This window comes from Chelonoidis abingdonii, chromosome 1, assembly GCF_003597395.2.
Source record: "Chelonoidis abingdonii isolate Lonesome George chromosome 1, CheloAbing_2.0, whole genome shotgun sequence".
NCBI classification, from domain to species: domain Eukaryota; kingdom Metazoa; phylum Chordata; order Testudines; family Testudinidae; genus Chelonoidis; species Chelonoidis abingdonii.
Window position 1 is genome coordinate 295,203,067 of NC_133769.1, and position 20,266 is coordinate 295,223,332.

Below are 20,266 nucleotides of genomic sequence, written 5' to 3' on the forward strand. Positions count from 1 at the left end.
AGACCCAGAGTCCAAAAATTCCCTCCCTGACTTTGAAAAATCCAGTTTCCTGATTGGTCCTCTGGTCAGGTGTTTGGTTCCCTTTGTTAACCCTTTACAGGTAAAGAAACATTAACCCTTAGCTATCTGTTTATGACATGGAGTTCTTGAGTTTTGAAAATATTGAAATACAAAGTAGTGGGTGTAGCTGTATGTATTAGGGTGAGCGCATGTGATTCATAGATTCCAAAACCAGAAGGGACCACTGTGATCATTCAGTCTGATCTCCTGTATGACACAGGCCATACAACTTCACCAAAATAATTCCTAGAGCAGATATTTTAGAAGGAAAAAAACAAACATCGAATCTTGATTTAAAATTATCAGTAATGGAAAATCCACCAGGACCCATAGTAAATTGTTCCAAGGCTAATCACTCTCACAGATAAAAATTTACACTTTATTTCCAATCAGAACAAGTTGTGGTTATGATTCAAGGACTATTAATATGAGGCACCCTGCCTTATTTTTCTCTCCCCATACGTTAGTGTGAACACAATAGATATAGAATTTTCATAAGTGTTCACTGAAATCCATGGAAGTTTTCACTGACTTCAATGGGAGTTAAGTTAGTTCAACACGGAGTGATTCTGAAAATTCCACATTACTTCTGCAACATTCTTAAACCCTGCATCCATAGGAAATTGAAGCTGGGTCCGACTATTATTACATCTCACTTCCAGCAGTACAGTGCCCTGTAGCACCCTGAAGGGAAACTTAGTGTGCAGATCATTATTTATATGTAGCTAGAAGGAAAATGGGGTCAGTTTTAAGTATGTAGTATCAAAACATTTCCAAGCTACATCTTTTTATATATACATTTTAGATAACACATGTTCTATTCTTTTGACTATACAGTTTCAACCTTTGTTCTTTTTTTATTCTTAGTATCATTGTTAGCAAAAAAATATTTCAAGGAAAGAGTGGATGGGTTCTTGTTTTAGTTTTCATCATAGTTGATTACTCTATCTTCACTACTTGTACTCAGATTTTCAAGATTTCTTAATTTTCTGATTCACTAGTGATGTATCTTGCATAATTGTGTTCTGTTTTTTCTGTATTTTCATTTCCAAGTTATTGTTCTACTTGCTTAAGGGCTTGATAGGGCTTGAGCAGGCTGTGACTTGCCTGTGTTATTTTCCATTATTGGGCACTGTTTGAAGATGTCTTGATGAAGATAATCATAATCACTCAGCGCTGGAGTGCGTTCTGTGTGTTGTGCCTCCCTGACTTTCCTTTCGGATTTTATTCATTCTCTGGTAATTAGACTGATTTTACAGTAGTCTTGTTTACAACTAGCCTCTTGCTCTTGAATGTTTGTCAATTGGGAAAACTCCATTTCTTTTCCTTCTATCTCTTGATAGATGCAGTTCATAGTTGACATTCTGTATAATCTTTTTTCTTTGAATGTTTTTCTGCAGGTTGTTGTTTTGCTACTGAAGGCAATTCATATTCCTGCCTCTAAAATTCAGCTTCAATATTCATTCAGCATCCTTAAACTTCCTCAGAGTTTCTTATCTTAAAATGCTTTTGCTGAGCATATTTATACATATCTGTCCATAAGGCACCTTGGAGCCCGTGTTTTAATCCCAATTGAACTACAGGTATTGGAGTGTAGATGCTTCTATTGTAGCAACTGTGGATTCATCTGAGTGCCTGGTAGCAAGAATACTCATACCGAAGGGCAACATCTATTATTAATATAGCGTATGCTTCACTTTTTTTCCCATACAAAGATACCATCTTCCTACCATCTAAGTGACAATTTCTAAGCAGGCTAATGTTCTCTAATGGGCAATACCTGATGCGGCTATCATGTGCTCTTATCAGACTTTGAATATTCAGCTACTCAGTAACTATTGTATAACTCAAGTAATGTAAGATTGCCGCTTAATTTATGCAGATGCCAAAACTTCCATAATTTGTACACATCAAACATACATGATGGTGAATATTTGATATGATATTTTAAGCAACATATTCTACATTTCAGGAAAATATTTGTTTTATGCAATTTAAAAAATAGTCTCTGCAGTATATGAAGAAAGTTAATAAATGGGGTTAGAATCCCAGTAGCGGTGGGAGTCACTTCCAGGGTGGCCTTTTTAAATCAAGGGGACTGTACCTCAGGTGGTTTTCAGTCAGTCTCCATTTTGGTGTTTATAGGTTAAAATTAACACCTTAAATTTCGGCAGCAAGATTATAGGTAATTGTGCACATCCCATAGCTCTGCTGCTTTGTGCCTTGGTGTGAAATACCACTTCACGAGTTCATGACAACAGTGCATGAAATTCAGTTTCTAGGTTATGTCTAGATGTAGCTGTCACAACCTAGCCCAGTCCTCCTCTCTGGGTGAACATGACATCAGTCTGTTGTGACTGAACGCAACTGCTGGATCCTACATGCTTCTGAGCTCCCTGGGTCTAGATAATGACTTGTCATTGTTCTTAGCTTGTCAGATGTAACCTTGCATTTGACAACCCTTTTGGCAGTGGAACTCTGCCGTCTCGCTGTCTAGACACTGGAACCAGCTCCAGACACCTCCCAGACTCCTCAGTTGCTTATATATATCCTCTCCTAGAGTCCACTTGGTTTCCTAGTTACATCATTCAGGGACAGTGTTGCAGTAAAACAAGCAACACAGCCTTAGCATAGGGATTTCTTAACCACAGACACTTTGCTGTTAAAAAAGCATGGGAGTTACAAAAATATGGAAAACAACAAACTCCTGAACATTATCCTCCTTGGTATTCTTATTACCATTATGAGTCCAGGCAGTGCTTCTTGCTGTCTGAATGGCCCCTTCCTTAGAAACCCCAGGGAAAGAATCATTCAAAATCAGTGGTCCTGCTTGTAGAAAACCCATTGTTCTGGTAGGGTAAAGCCATTCAATGTGGATGGCCCTTGATTGTTCCGTCACACCTTTCCAGTCATTGTCTCTCCACTAGGTATCAAATCCCTGCTATAAATGAATGTTCTCAACCACAGTGAAGTTTACAATCACAAATGGCATTCACAAAACAAAATGGAGTTCATAAGCTGACACAGACATGCCCTTCAAACTATTAAATCAGCCATATGAACATTGTGTGTCAGTAATCCATTCTCAAGGTGACAAAAGCATGGATAATTTGTTGCAAGGTCCCTTCCAAAAAAGGAAAGTCACATTCACCTCACCGGATGTAAGCAGAAGAAAGTGCTGTTGTCTACAGCTGACAGGTGAACAGCCAGAAGCAGCAAGTTTAACAAAGCGCTTAAGCTGCAAACCTGAGTAACAAACTGCATGCGCATTCTCTTTTACAGGGGTGTTGATAATATCTTTGCCAGCACTTGAGGTGTTTTTCCCCAACCTTACTAAGGCCTGGTCCACACTACGCCGTTAAATCGATTTTAACAGCGTTAAATTGATTTAACGCTGCACCCGTCCACACTACGGTGCTCTTAAAATCGATTTAAAGGGCTCTTTAAATCGATTTCATTGTTACTCCTACAAACCGAGGAGGAGTAACGCTAACAATCATAGTATTACTTTCAGAATACTGTTAGTGTGGAAGAAGAATCACATTCTTGGACCTCTGGGAGGTATCCACAGTGCACCACTGACCGCTCTGGACAGCAATCTTGAATCAGACCACAATGGCGGTAAACAGGAAAAGTCCTGCGAACTTTTTGAATTATATTTCTGTTTGCCCAGCATGGAGCTCTGCATCAGCATGGGTTGGCGTGGAGTCCCAAATCCAAAAGAGCTCCAGCATTGACCATACGGGAGATAGTGGATACTGATCGCTGTATGGGGAGACAAATCTGTTTTCTATCAGAGCTCGTACGGAGACGAAATGCCAAAGCGTTTGAAAAATCTCCAGGCTACACAGTGCTGCGTGACAGCGTAACGGTAAGCCAGAGATCAAATGGACGCTAATGGAGGGGGGGGTCTGAGGACTCCACTATCCACAGTCCACAGCATTCTCCAAAAACTATTATGCATTCTTGGCTGAGCCTCCCAATGCCTGTTAGGTTCAAACAACATTTGTCCGGCTGTGGTTCAGGGCATGCTCCTCAATTTACTCGCCCCCACGCCACGTGAAAGAAAAGGGAAAAAATCATTTCTTGGCTTCTTTCAATGTCACCCGTATGTTCTACTGCCAATGCTGCTGGTAGACGCTATGCTGCAGCAGTGTAAGGCAGTATTCGCTCCTCTCCCCTCTCCTGTGGCAGACGGGTTGCAGTAGGACTGGTAACAGTTCCTTATGAACCGGCGCCAGTGGCTTGATATGGTTTGTCAATATCTAACATGTTGGCTGAGATTGAGGCAGCCCAGGGGGCGCCTGGCTAAAACAGAACAGGAATGATTTCCTGGTCACTCCCAGTAGATGTTTTTACAGAACGGTTGGTAACTGTCTTCATCATAACAACTGGGGGCTTGAGCTTCAATCAGCCCCTCCGTTATGTTGTAAAGAAAAGATTCTGTTTACCCCTGGACCTATGTCATAGCTAGTGGGTGCTGGGCTTCCTCTCCCCCACACCGCTTAATGTCCTTGCCTGCTGACTATCATAGCACCGGGGCTTGCTTCCCCTCATTTTATGTCACTAAAAACTCCTGCATTCATTATTACTTCATGACCAAATGGAGCGGGACACCTGCCACAGTAGCCAGGAAGTTGGAGGAGGAGGGAAGCAACTGGGTGGAGTTGTTGCAGGGGCACCCTGTGATCTGACACGGAGCAGCTGTGCTCTCTGATACACTGGTCCTCTAGTACACTTGCCCCTATCTCTAGCAGGATGACTTATTTAGGAAACCATAAGGAGGGATTGGACTTTCGGGGGTCTATTCCCAGTTTTGCTTTCACCTACCAGCCCTCGGACCACGACTCCTCAGGGCTCCAGCGTCTCCCGGCACCCATATCTGAGCGTGACTAGTCCTCTGATCAGTACCATCGGGGAGAGTATTAAACCGGGCTCTTCTCATTTGCGTTTACTCCAGCAGTAGACGGTACAGGAACGACTGGTAACATTGCTAGCCTCGGACCATGGACGCACACCACCGAATTACTGTGCCTAGTGTGGCCGCGTGAAATCGAATTTATAATATCTGTTTTATAAAACCGGTTTAATGTAATTCAGAATTATCCTGTAGTGTAGACGTAGTACTACAGTCTCAGTTCCTCCTTAAATATAAGGGTAGAAGCTTTTCTAATATCTATTTGCTTGTATCCCTCTTGCTCCTCATTCTACATTTTAGCATTTGAGCAAAAATTCCAGGAAAAACCAGGGAAGATATGAGCACACTCCTGACCTCAGTTCATCCAAGCAAGGATGCCACTTATAAGAGATTAATGTCCCATATACACTAAAAGCTCACACAGTCAAGAAATATTTATATGGAAAAGTTTTGCACATAAGTGGAAGCATGATGCTAAAAGAAACTCATGTATAGTAGTTATCTAGCAAAACAGAAGCAATCTAGCAATCCTAAATTCCACTCATTCAGTGGAAAAAGGGGAAAAATAATTACTATAAAGTCCAAGCAACCAATGAACACATGAAATCACACAATTCTGATGCATGTAATGGAGATTCAGTGAAGAGAGTCTTTTCAGCAAAGGAAGATAGGAAGATGGATCAACGTTAGCCAGATAGGTTGATGCTAGAATAAATTTTCAATGAACTGTAAATTCACACTAAGATCTACCATTGTTATGCCTGGCCAGTACTTGGAAGAGCGATTTCCAAGAAAAAAGAACAATGCTGGAGAAAACTGTGTCAGTGATTCCATATGTGACACTCTTCTGTCTGAGTCATTTCTATAATATTGCCCAGTATGATTCTAGCGGCCATATTTTGGATGATATGTATAATCTACTGACAACGTCATGGCACATCCTTGAAAGACTATGAGAAAGTACTGGTGATTCCAATATTTATTTCTGTTAATTTAAGTTTCCTTGAATTTAACTGTAGAAGATTAACTTACTTGTGCCCCAGCGTTCACAGAAATAGGTTAACCATAATACCTCCAGGCCAACACCAAACTAAGGAGCTGACTGGGCATTTAAGGGAACACATTCTGCATTTCCTGAAAGGGGTATAACCTGAAATATGATTCCCCCATAGCAGGGTCAGCTTTAGAAAGCGTGGGGCCCAATTCGTACTCATCTGGTGGACCCGCCGCTGAAGACACGGAGCAAGTGAAGAACCTGCCGCTGAAATGCCACTGAAGACCCAGAGCACCACCGGGTGAGTAAAACTTAAAAAGGCCGCCAGTGCAGGGCCCTCTTAGGTGCCAGTGCAGGGCCCTTTTAAGCGCAGGGCCCAATTTGGGGGAATCGAGCTAATCTCTCTAAAGTCAGCTCTGCTTGATAGACTAGAAAGTTCCAGAACCTCCCTCATGAGCAGTGTCTTCCAATCTGTCAAGGAGGTGCTGTGCCTTTACTCAAGGCTGTGCTTACTGAGCACAGCCAAGCACTTAATTCATAATACTGTAGAGTGCATTGACACTTAAAAAAAAGTTTCTGTATCAATCAATAATAGTTGTGCACACCAATAAATAGAAACATCACTGAAATGTAAAATGCAGAATATCTTTGCTATGCTGACATTTCTACCAGCTGCCACTGAAAACACTGGAGGTGAAATTTGGGCCACTCTGCCTGTCCTGAAAATAAGAATGCAGCATTTTTGTGGAGAAATCAGGGTTATCTTACTTAGGGAATTAGGTGGAAACCATCTGAAACCAGCAGTTTTGGCTAGCTATGTTTTGTGTTGCCTTGGTGCATTTAAATGCAAACATCCTGGGATTCAAGTCCATGAGACCAAACCCAGTTCTCCAACTCTTCGGTGAGTTTACTCTGCTGAGTTTGACACATCTGTGGTGCTATTCCCATTGGCCCTAATGGGAAGTAAATATGCAAATGATTGGGAGTACATGGTCCTGAAAGTGCACCGTGTTGACTGAAGTGAGATATTTCATCCTTCACTATATATAGCAACTTGGTATCAATCTAAGGGTGTATATCACACTCGCAAGAGGAAAAAATGCTTTAATAATGTGGCTCACATGTTTATCAAACATCTCTAATGATGCCTAATCCTTAGCAACCTGATGAGTAAATTGATTATCACCAGAACAAACAAACTGAAATTCATTGCCCGTAGTCAGATAACAAAAGCCAACAAAACAGCTTTCTGTGAATTTAGCCTCAGACAATTAGCAGATAAATGTACTATCGTCCTATGATCTCTTTTCAAAACATTTTGTCTTTGATTAACCTTTAATTGTTTAAATTTCAGCAGGAGTTAGAAATCAGTGAAAAGACGCTGTGCTAAGAACAATAGGTTTCAGACTATAATATCACTACAATTATTTCTTAGAATATAGAAATAACTATAGTTTCTTTGCCAAGAATCTTATAACTGAAGTGTTTTTTTTCTTTGCTAACTTTGTTCAGAAAAAAAATCTGTTCTAGAAGATGGAAATAACCTCTGTAATATTGGTACCAAAATAGCAAAATGCAGTAATTTCATCATTATTTTGTCAATGTCTGTCAATCCATCATAGGAAAATATTCACTCTTACCCTTTCTTATCTTCCTTTATCCAGGTCTATTCACCTTAATAATGTTTTTTAGATTATTCTTTCTTCTGTATCAGACTGCACACTCTTCAAGTCAGGGATCTGTCTTTCATTTGTCTGTAAGATGTTCTGCATATTTATGGTGCTATTTATCTAAATTAATGAAGAAATAATATTTGGCATCATGTATTTTGCTCTTTCCAATAATTTATTTACTTTGGCAAAAGAGATTACTTAGATAACATAATTTATTCATGTTTACTTCTGAATAGGATCAGTTTTCCTATCCACTAGTAAAAACAAAAGTGAGGGGCCTGACTCATCAACTAAAGGAATAAATGGATACCTTCTTTGTGCAACAGTGGCTTTCGACACAAAGTTGTCCAGTCTTAACTATAGGGCTTTTGGATGACACTAAGGGTGTCAAATGGCTGTCAAGTACAGGGGTCTGGGATGGGATCCTGCTTGAAGTCTGGGGGTTGTTTGAAAGGTCTGTGGAGAAGGCAGACGTCCACTTGTCTGCCTGTGGATCCCCACCTGCTTAACCATGCACCGGTGATTGTGAGTTACCAAAGGGAATCCTAACGACATTTTACAAATAATTACAGGATGATGGCATTCTATTGGCACTCATTTGGGAATCACCTGCCTAAGTCACTCATGGCTTCTCCACCCAAGACCATATCAATAACAATATTACTCTGCACCCAAGAATACCTTTCTTGGGCCCTGTCTCTAGTAATGGGAAAATGAGGTATCTTTAGTAAACCTGTTAGCTAGTGTGTGAGCAGGGATGTTTAATCCAAGGTGTGGAGCCAGTTTCAGGATTGGCTCCTAAATTATCATTGGGTTTCAGAGTTCACAGCCTATCAGGATGAACTAAGCAACTCATGTCTCTTTAAAACCTGACTCAAAAAGATAACTTTGCACTAGTTCACATACTGAAGGTGGTTTTCCCAGACAGAAAATACAGGCTTCTTTAAAAACAAAAGCTTAAATTCTGAGGGGAAAAAAAGTAGAAAATGAAAAATCCATACGGGACCCTAAATCTTCGGCATGCATGTCCAGTGGCTCTATTTATTAAAGGAAAATTTTAAAATGTTTTTTGAAAATTGCAAAAATATGAGGCTCTGACAACTAAAATATCTCCACATGCAAAGTACACAAAGTAGAAACATACACAGCTCTAAATAGAATAATATTGGCAAAGTGAGTAAAAAATTGTAAGAGCATACAGATAATTTTCAATGAGGCTTGTCTTCTAACACAGTCATTTTGCATATTGTACCTGGAGGTATTGTGCAACAAAAGTATACTAAGGTAAATGGAGAAATCCGGACACATTATATCTAGAGCTCCATGATTCCCATTGCAGAAATCTCCATAATTATGGAGATTATGGAGATTACACACTAATACTAATTCTTCACTAAAACTGATGCAATTAAAAGATAGTACTAGTTCTAAATTAAAACCTCAAATTTGCATTTGAAAGATAATAATGAGTCAATAAAACTTTGTGAAGTAAAAATGTAATCTTTATATTTTCACAGAAAAACAAAAGACATAAAGAAAAGAAGGAGACGGAAGGAACAATGTAATTATTTACTGTGTAGCTTCTGTTCTCTAAGTCACTGTAACATGTCATTTCTAGATTTAAGGAAAGCTAATAATCACACATGTAATATGTACATCTGCCCTGCCATAAATGATAGATGATATGTTAAGATTCCAAATTGCTGGTGTTTCTCTTATTGAGTTTGTCAGTGTGCAGTACCTTCTGGATATACATCAGATGGTGTTGGGCATATCTCAGCAAACAGAGCCAACCTTTTTACACTATCAGATCTCAGGAACAAGAGTCATTCTGAATTTTCTGTGATACTCACTCTCTGGTCAAGCTGCAAATGCCAACAGACAGCTTTCTGAACTGCTATAGTGTCAATATGTCATTAAAACTTTGTACAAAAGCACTCAGCATTCAAAGGAAGGTTTAAATCACTGGAAAATTTAAAGGATACTTTAGAGAGAAATTTGCAAAAGAAGCCTTGGCAATGTTCATACGTTGTAAAGGCTGGAGCTAAATTATGGAAAATAAAGCATGGAGGTTTAGGAATTTGAAGCATACATTTGTTCTCCAAGCACCAGAGATATTCTAGCATTTGTGGCCTAATGTCTGAACCAAGAAAATGTATTATAATTTTATTTAGTTATCACCTGCTGTGTAGAGACCTTGTTATGAATGCAAGCATCATTGTGGGAGTTATGGGAATATATATTTTTTCCCCATTGCTTTGAAGGTAGAGGAAGTAGCTCTCTTCTTAAACTATAATGAGTCACTGTGAATTCAAACCAGATGTTTTCTGGTTTTATCCCCACTTATGAATCTCAACTACACTTGCTGCATAGAATGCCCTAGAAATAATGACCGGCTAGTGCTTCCTCTTTTAAGAGCAAACATTCATGGGTCAGGCTCCAAGCTAAATGTTTATATTTCTAACTGTTTTATAGTGGAGTTTGGTTAAAAGACTTGGCATGGTGCACTTCAGTTTAATTTTAAGCTTGACAGCAGTGCTGGCCTTGGTGTGCGTATGTGTGTAATTTAGTTGCTGTGCTACTGGAAGTGTATGGAAGATTAATGAATGGTAAGGTTCTGTGGCAGTTGTGAAGAGATGCAGGATAGAGAAAACGAGCTACCATCTGTTCAAAATGTCTCGTACAGCTCTTTTAAGGAAACCGTTATCAGCAGGAGATAAAGGCGTACAATGGTTTTAAATAGTAATTTTTTCTTGTCAGTGAGAAATTCTGTAACTGTACTTACATTGTCAGGGTAATGTACGTAGACGATATATAACTCTCCTGTTAAAGTAGTCTTTTAAAACACAGAGTGCTGTTACTACACTCCCAAGCACTTTGCACCAGATTACACAGTAAAGCTATAAATAGTCTTCTTTCCAGTGTGGAATATAATGTATTTTACATGCAAGAGAGAAAAGGTGGGTGAGGTAACAAATTTCTATTGGTGAAAGACACAAGCTTTCAACTACACAGAGCTCTTCTTCAGGTCATCTTATATTTGTTTGTTACCTGTTGCATCTATATTGCCACTCCATTTATCTAAAGTGTGGGAGGGTACATCTGAACCGTACAGCTTTGTGGCATTTGGGTTAAATACAGACAATGCATGGCATGCATTCATGTTGGGGAAACATGATCAGGTTGTTGCACTAGAAAGTTTCAATAACGCAGACTCTAGATAAATGTGGATTCACTGAGTTTAAACACTATTGGATGGTATAACAATGATGACTCAGCCTAGGGGCTTTGCAAAGGGACGAGCATTCTTATCCTCATTTCTGAAATGGGGACAGTCAAGTGTAGTGAGGCTAATATCAAGTTGGACACTCAAAAATCGACACTTAAACCTTTTCACCTAAGTGAAAATATTCCACCCTATCATATTTAGGGACTGATCCTGCTGCCACTGACTTCAATAGTAGCAGGACTTGCCTATAGCATACATGATTTGAGGGCCCTTATTCTACAAAGACAAGGGTGTGTCTACACTGTGGATGGGAGCTTCAATTCCCAGTGTAGGCAGACAGACTCATGCTAGTACAGCTTGAGCTAGCATGCTAAAAATAGCTGTGTAGATGTTGCGGCATGGTTGGTGGCTAGGGCTAGGCACCTGAGTCCAAGCCTGCCTGAACCCGTGGGTCGAAGCATGGGTGGCTTGCCTGAGCTATCACATGTGGAACAATGTCCACATTTACTTCTACAAAAAGAAGGACAACTTTCTTTTTTTCTCAAGCGAATCTCAGGAGCACAGTTCATTTTGAATGCCATTGGGATATCCATACCTTGGTGAAACTACATATCCTAGCAGTCAACTGCTTTAGAGTCAATATGTTCTTGAAACATTGTGGAAACTTACTTCCGCTTTAAAAGGGAGGGTTTTTGACTTTAGTGGGACTATGAACATTGCATGTTAAGCATGTGCACAAGTCTTTATAGAATCAAAGGCTAAATCATGATGTATATTTACATGCATTTTACATCCTATCCATCGCATTAAATTCTTTAACAGGCATGGGCTTCAAGATCTCACTCAGTCCACCACAGGATTCTACATTGTAAAACAAAACATTCCATATTTTAACCAGCAACAATCTTTTTTTTTTGTTCTTTGACATGTAGTATTCTTAGGGTTTTTTTTTAATTCTTTCCACAAAGCACGTTATCATGTTTAAGCAGCAAATTATATTAAAATTAGAACAGTGTGTTCAGAAAAAAAAATTATTTATTATTCTTGTTGAATGTTAAAATATTCTTCTGACATTAATTATTCTATTCATTTTTTCTTTGAGACTGATTAAAGGCAATTAAGGAGAAGCCTCTCCAGTTGCAAAAATTAGACTTTTATTGTGTTTATCTTAAACCGTGTAATTGTCTTTGTAATTTAGATACACACACAAAGTCTATCCCTTCTCAAGAGCCTTAAAAATCATGAAATCAAAAGAAGATTACGACTGTAGCTGGATATATATAGTTGAAAATGTTTGTCTTTTTTCAGTATCACAAAACATGTAGGACTGAGAACTCTGGGCAATGAATCCTTCTTTCTAGAAATCAGGCAATGCATAAGTAGTTGCAATATAAATTTTCCAACATTTCCTGAAAATTACTCCCAATCCTGGGGGCACATTGCCACTTGTTTGTTTGTTCGTTTTTAAAAAGGAAACATGTTGGGGGCATACAACTGGATTTCCATTTGTAGAGATTCTGAATCATTCCATGAGAAAGGAGACAGCATTCCACCCTTACTCAACCATCAGAGAATAGGAAGAAGATGTAGCTCCCAAACTCAACATGTATGACAAGACTTGCAGGGCCAAGGCCATCTATACAGAAGTCCTGTGTTTTCAAATCTTGATTCAGGAGACCATCTAAGCTCATGCTTACCTAGGAGTCGGGAGCAAGATAAAACCTTTATGTGGTGCTCCTGTCACTGTTATTGATTACATCAGTGACCCGGGATGTGGGCTTCCAGGGGGAAGTGCTGGGAGGTAGGAGGAGGAGCAGGGATGTGGCAAACGCGTGGGGAGAGAAGGAGAAGGAGGAGGAGAAGGTGGGATAGGGGGCGAGGAGAACTTGGATGCCAGTGAGTGCAGAGCACCCACTAATTTTTCCCTGTGGGTGCTGCAGCCCTGAGCACCCACGGAGTCGATGCCTATGGATGAGCAGGTCACAGACGACTGATGAACGGGGTGCACAAATTAGCCCAAACTGGAAAATTTCTCAGTGGCATCAAAGGCTAGTTATCTCTAAGTTATCATCTAGTGAGTGACTGTGACAATGAAGGGTGTGACACATCTAAGGTCTCCACTATCAGAATCCTTACGCTGGGGCGAGGGGAATCTTATCTGTCCATGTGCAAGCATTTTTTGTTTAAAGAATGCATTTTCTACGCCTGGTAGGTATTTAGCAGGTTTGCTCTGTACATGAACTCTTAGGAAATGGTTTTTTTGCCTTTGGTGTAAAATAAACCAACCAGTATCACAAATGTGGTTGATTTCAACGAACTAGCATACTTTTCATCCAATGTTGATATTAATATAGATACAGGTCAATGGGCAGCATTAATGACTCTCTTTGGTTGCCTGTTAGAAAAGAGATGTTACCAGTGGAGGAGTACTACACTTTGCTTTTGCCAAGTTATAATCTTCTCAACCTAGGCAATTAGGACAGTTAGAAAAGTGTAGAAATGTTGCTTATGTGAAAGTATCATCAGCAGTTCTCTTGACAATTAGAGGTTGTTGCATGTTTAATTTATTTAGTTACCTACAGAATTTAAGCTCTTCTACTGTATTTGCTGGTACTTAAATTGAACTCTGAGAATTTGGTGCTAAGCATGGAATGATGAGAATTCATGCAGAACTGACTTCAGGAAAAGAAATATTTTTAATTTGGAGTTATTATGTACCCTTACAAGTGGGATAATTCTATTTTGTAATTTGTTTTAACACAATTTATGAAATATTTCCAATTAATGAGATGAGTTCCGTGTAGTTCAAGTACTGTTACAAAGGTAGCATCGTTCAGTGCTTAAAAAATGAAACTATGACCTCGGAACTATTAAATTCTAGTCTTGGCTCTGTCATTTCTTCATGTTAAGGCATTGGCCAAGATGCTTATCCTCTCTCTTTCTCAATTTATCCTTCTGCGTAATGGGACTATTGCAGCACACTTGAATGTAGCGAGGCTCAGTTAGATCATTTTCTGATACAGCAATGTACCTTTTTGATAAATGTACTTCTCATTTATACCTTTAAAAATGTAAGGTGCTATATATGAGCTAGTCAGCCTGTTTAATCAGAAGTACTGCAAACTGCTTTCAAAGTGGAATATCTGCCATATATTCCATACCAGATTTGAGTTCAACTGAACTTTTTTTAAATATAAAGGTCTCATTATATTCATGTTCTGTGTAATGAGGGAGCTTTCTATTCACAGGCCATTGGGCATATTTAGTCAAAGATCAATTAATTGCCAGAATTAGGTTATCCCATCATACTATCCCTTCCATAAACTTATCAAGCTTAGTCTTGAAGCCAGATATGTCTTTTGCCTCCACTGCTCCCCTTGGAAGGCTATTTCAGAACTTCACTCCTCTCATGGTTAGAAACCTTTGTCTAATTTCAAGTCTAAACTTCCTGATGGCCAGTTTATATCTATTTGTTCTTCTGTTCATCTTGGTACTGAGCTTACATAATTCCTCTCCCTCCCTAGTATTTATCCCTCTGATATATTTATAGAGAGCAATCATATCTCCCTTCAGCCTCTTTTTGGTTAGGCTAAACAAGACAAGCTCTTTGAGTCTCCTTTCATAAGGCAGGTTTTCCATTCCTCGGATCATCCTAGTAGCCCTTCTCTGAACCGGTTCCAGTTTGAATTCATCCTTCTTAAACATGGGAGACCAGAACTGCGCACAATATTCCAGATGAGGTCTCATCGGTGCCTTGCATAACAGTACTAACACCTCCTTATCTCTACCGGAAATACCATGCCTGAGGCATCCCAAGACCGTATTAGCTTGTTTCACAGACATATAACATTGGTGGCTCATAGTCATCCTGTGATTAACCAATACTCCAAAGTCCTTCTTCTCCTCTGTTACCTCCAAGTGATGCGTCCCCAGTTTATAACAAAAAGTCTTGTTATTAATCCTTAAATGCATGACCTTGCACTTTTCACTATTAAATTTCATCCTATTACTAAAATGTCATCCAGATCTTCCTGTACAATATCTAGTTCCTCTCTGTATTGGCAATACCTCCTAGCTTCGTGTCATCCGCAAATTTTATTAGCACATTCCCACTTTTTGTGCCAACGTCAGTAAAAAAAAGATTTAATAAGATTGGTCCCAAACTCAATCCCTGAGGAATTTCACCAGTAACCTTCTTCCAGCCTGACAGTTCACCTTTCAGTATGACCCGTTGTAGTCTCTCCTTTAACCAGTTCCTTATCCACCTTCAATTTTCATATTGATCCCCATCTTTTCCAATTTAGCTAATAATTCCCCATGTGGAACCATATCAAACTCCTTACTGAAATCAAGGTAAATTAGATCCACTGAGTTTCCACTGTCTAAAAAATCGTTATCCAAAAAGAGACAGGGATGGCCTGATCACCGTTGTAAAACCAGTTTATTTTTCCATACATTGACTTCAATGTCTTAATCTACTTCTTGTTCAAATTTTTCAATACCTTGCATACAAGAGTAATCAACATACAATCAGTTTGCCTCCTTTAACAGGATAGACTCGGTAGAATTCCTCCATCATATGGGTACACCCTCTGCTACAGATTCATTAAAAATCCTGCTAATTTTGCAAATTCAGTCCAGTTCCTTAATACTGGATAAGAATACTCCCTTCCCTCCCCTCGAATAGTCTCAATAAGCTTCAACATTGCCTTTCACCCGGATTGGTAATACTACCTCCATATTCCCCTTCCCATTTCACCATTCCATTTATCACCTTAAGCTCCTCTTAACCTATTAAAGACTGAGGCAAAGTATGTTGTATGGCCATGCTAAATTCCTTACTTCCACTCCATTTCAATGTAGCGGTCTCAGTTTCTTCTTGTTTCTTCTTATTTATTGGCTAAGAACTTTTACTATGTTTAATTCCCTGCAAGTCCACTCTACATGGTTGCCGTATCCACGTATCCAACATTTCTGACCTCATAAGGTAGCTTTCCTTCATCCCCTCTTCCCCTGATCTTCTGCTTCTCTAATCACCTCTCTAAGCTTTTCATTCCACTCGCTACAACTCTCCTATATGTCCCGCTTCTTGAAGCAGGCTTCTGACAGTTTCTGCAACTTTGGCTTGAAGTAATTCCAGGCCTCCTCCACCTTTAGATCGACAAGTTCTTCAGTCCAATCCACTTCCCTAACTAATTTTCTTAATTCTTTTTAAAGTTAGCCCTTCTGAAATCAACAACCCTAGTAACAGATCTATTTTTTGTTTATCCTTCCATTTAGTTTGAACTGAATTAGCTCATGATCGCTTGAACCAAGGTTGTCCCCTACAACCAATTCTTCTATGAGGTCCTCGCTACTCACCAAAACCAAATCTAAAATGGCATCCCCTCTTCTTGGTTCAGCAACTACTTGGTGAAGGAGTCCATCAACTATCGCATCCAGGAAAATCTGAGCCTTGTTATTACTACTAGGCCTTGTCCTCCAGTCTATATCTGGGAAGTTAAAGTCCCCCATTAGTGTTTACTTCATTAAAAACATTAAAGAGGTCTCTATACATATCCAAAAAGGATCCCAATGGTCTATAGCACACCCCAAGACTATTGTAGGGGAGGCTGTAGTAGCTTTCTTCCCCCCAGTGCGATTTTTGCCCAGATAGACTCTGTCTTATCCTTTCCATCACTTCTTATTTCTTTACAGTCTGCCTCATCATTGATATACAATGCTACTCCACTACCTTTTGTCTTTATTCCTATCTTTCCTAAACAGCACATACCCTTCAATACCTGTACTCCAGTCATGACTACTATTCCACCATGTTTCTGTTATCCCTATAATATCTGGTTTCACTTTCTGCACCAGTAGCTCTAGTTCCTCCATTTTGTTACCTAGGCTCCTCACATTAGTGTACAAACATCTTAATTTTTGCTGTTTTGGCTTCTCTCACATTCTTTACCCAATTAGGCACAGACATTCTACCACCCATATCACCTATTAGACTGGTATCTACACTACCCTTCCTCCTTACGTCCATTCTCCTAACCACGGTTGTATCCTTACTTACTTCATTTTATTCCCTCTCAGTGTTAAAATCCAGCATGGAGATTACCTGGACATCTTCCAACCATCTCCCCCAAATTCCTAGTTTAAATCTCTCTTAATCAGTTGTGCCAGCCTCCATCCTAGAAGTCTATTTCCCTCCCTCCTCAGGTGAAGTCCATCCCAAGAGAACCGTCTTTTGTCCATGAATGCTTCCCAGAGGCCATACATCCTAAAGTCTTCCTTATAGCACCACTGCCTGAGCCATCTGTTAATCATCACAATCTTGTCACACCTTTGTTGCCCTTCTCTAGGAACAGGCAGAATTCCACTGAAGATCACCTGAGCCTCACTTTCCTTAAGCGTCTTCCCTAGTCTGGCAGAGTCTCCCTTGATACGTTCCAGCGAGAATTTAGCCATATCATTTGTTCCCACATGAAGCACAATCAGTGGATTCTTTCCTGCTCCCATTAGGATCCTCTTCAGCCTCAAATCCACATCCCATATGTTAGCACCTGGCAGACAGCACACCCTTCTATTCTCTGGATCAGCTCTTGTTACAGGCCTGTCTATTCTTCTCAGTAAGGAGTTCCCAGTCATGTAGACCTGCCTTTTCCTGGTGATGGAGTGATTCTCTGGTCTATTCCCTGTTTCCTCTAGCTGCAAGTTCTTTCAATTCCTATTGTCCCTTGCAATCCTCCGCAATCCATCCTGTATCCTCCTGGGGGCTCATATTTGGTGTTATTATCTCCATTGACTCTTTCCCTCTTCCTATAGGACTAGCTGCTTTTCTCTTCTTCCTTGCCCTCTCACCTTCAGTGACCACCTGCTGTGCCCCTTCTTCATTTTCCAACTCCACAAACCTGTTCCTGAGCTCTATTTCTCCTTCACTGACCCGTCTTTTCCTCTGTCTGGTTCTCTTCGTCACATGCTTCCACTGTCCCCTGTCCTCACCCAACAGTCTTTCCTCAGAGTTCTTTGGTCCTGCTTCCATCTGAAAGTCTGAGCTTTTCTCTTCAGCCTATTCGTGTCTTTGTTCAATCATTTGCTCGAACCCCCTTTATAAACTCGACCAGAGTTTCCACCTGCATCTGCAATCCTTTCTTTTCTTCCATCAGCTCTATCAGGAGGCACTTCATGCAGACAAAACTCTTTTCAGGTACCCCTCCAGGATCATGTACATGCCACAGTTTCCACATCCAGTCATCTTCATTCTGTCTTCAACTGCTTGGGTCACCACCATTGCTGCTTCTGTATCTCTCATAGCCTTCTCACCTAAGTCCTGTTAGTCTGAGAAACACAAACCAAACCAAAACACCACCACCCACAGCAACACAAACCCCCAATGAGCACCAAAATACTGCCAGACCACCACACACTCCTTTCACTAGCCCAGGGGTCGGCAACCTCTGGCACGCAGCTCCCCAGGGTAAGCACCCTGGCAGGTCGGATCAGTTTGTTTACCTGCCACGTCAGCAGGTTCGGCTGATCGCAGCTCCACTGGCTGTGGTTCGCTGTCCCAGGCCAATGGGGGCAGCGGGAAGTGGCGTGGGTGAGGGATGTGCTGGCAGCAGGCTTCCCATTGCCCCCATTGGCCTGGGACGGTGAACTGCGGCCAGTCAGAGCCACTGTCTGCCGAACCTGCTGACACGGCAAGTAAACAAACTGGACCAGCCCGTCAGGGGTGATTACCCTGGCGAGCCGCATGCCAGAGGTTGCTAACCCCTGCACTAGCCTGTCTGTTCCTCTGCTTGGCTCTCTTAGTCTTCCCCTCAAACTTCCCTTGCAAACTCTCACTCAAACTCCCCTGTTTTCAGCTCTGTTTTCTGGCTCCTGTGCAGCTGTTGCACATGCCTAGTAGAGACCCTTTCCTGGAGTTAACACTTAAGCCCTTTTTCACAAAAAGACAAGGAAGTGGTAGTATCCCCCACTCATAGCCTTTAGCCCAGTGGTTAGCGTGCTCACTTAGCATATAAAGACTCTAAACCTGTAGGCACCTCCTGATTCATTTTATAGGGAGGCTATGTGCCTAACACAGTCTTTGTGGATCACAGTGTTGTTCTTGTGATTTTTCTAGGCATCTCTAAATTAGGCATTTTAGTTAAGGTACTTATATAGCTCTGTTACCATCTGAGGGCTAGATATACAAAGATGACCATACCCTGATTTATAGAAATGCTGAACACTCACAGCTGCAGTGGGAGCATGATCTGAATATATCAGACTCTAGAATATCAAATGGGGCGCCCAAAATTAGTGGATACTTTTAACCTTAATCTGTCTGTACCTCAGCTCCCCACCTGTAAAATATGGATAATAATATTGCTTCATCTCACACAGGTATTGCAAAAGTAATTCTGGCATTTCCTAACTTCCAAGTACTAGACTTTACAAAGTAGTTTTTGTGTGTAATATACATAATGTAGCTGAGATAGCTTTTGTTATTGTACAAGGATCAAATCAAACTTCTGCTACTTGATCTCTCTCTCCTAGAGATTTGTTTGTAATGTCAAATTGCCTACAGTTCATCATACACTCAAAGTATTAAAAAAAAATGGAGAGAAAACTTTACTTAGACTTGGAGTTTTGCTCCGTGTATATATCTTCCCAGAGAATAGTTTCTGGATTTTAAAGCTGTCTTGAGCCCCTGTAAGCTCCCACTCATTATAACATTATAACAATATTTTTTTCCTGAGCTTAGAGGTAATGCTTCAGTTCTTTCTTTCACAGATTTATTTCTGCATTTTGGGTTAACATTTTTTTAATCACCTGAAGGAATAACCTTGTTCTGACAAAGTAGCAAAGAATCCTGTGTCACCTTATAGACTAACAGCTGTTTTGGAGCATGAGCTTTTGTGGGTGAATACCCACTTCGTTAGTTACACATGCATCTGACGAAGTGAGTATTCACCCACGAAAGCTCATGCTCCAAAACGTCTGTTAGTCTATAAGGTGCCACAGGATTCTTTGCTGCTTTTACAGATCCAGACTAACACGGCTACCCCTCTGATACTTGTTCTGACATTATACCTCTTCCATTTTTTTGATCTATTCATTTGTATGCCTCAGTCTTGTCTTTGCGTGGCATTGCATACTGCAATGCACGACTAACACTGTCAGAAAAAAAATACTTTATTAGAGGTTGCATCATCTTCATACTTTGAAAGATATAGGAAAATTAAGAAGCTACATATGCAATGTAATAGCAATAATTTTCCTACTGAATATGATAAAATTTTTGATTGTAACATGGTAGACAGGTACTTGAACAAACATGACCTATTCATACCAAAATGCTCCCAAATCTACTATTACATTAGAGCTTTTCAGATTCCCCCTGCTGAGTTTCTAATGCT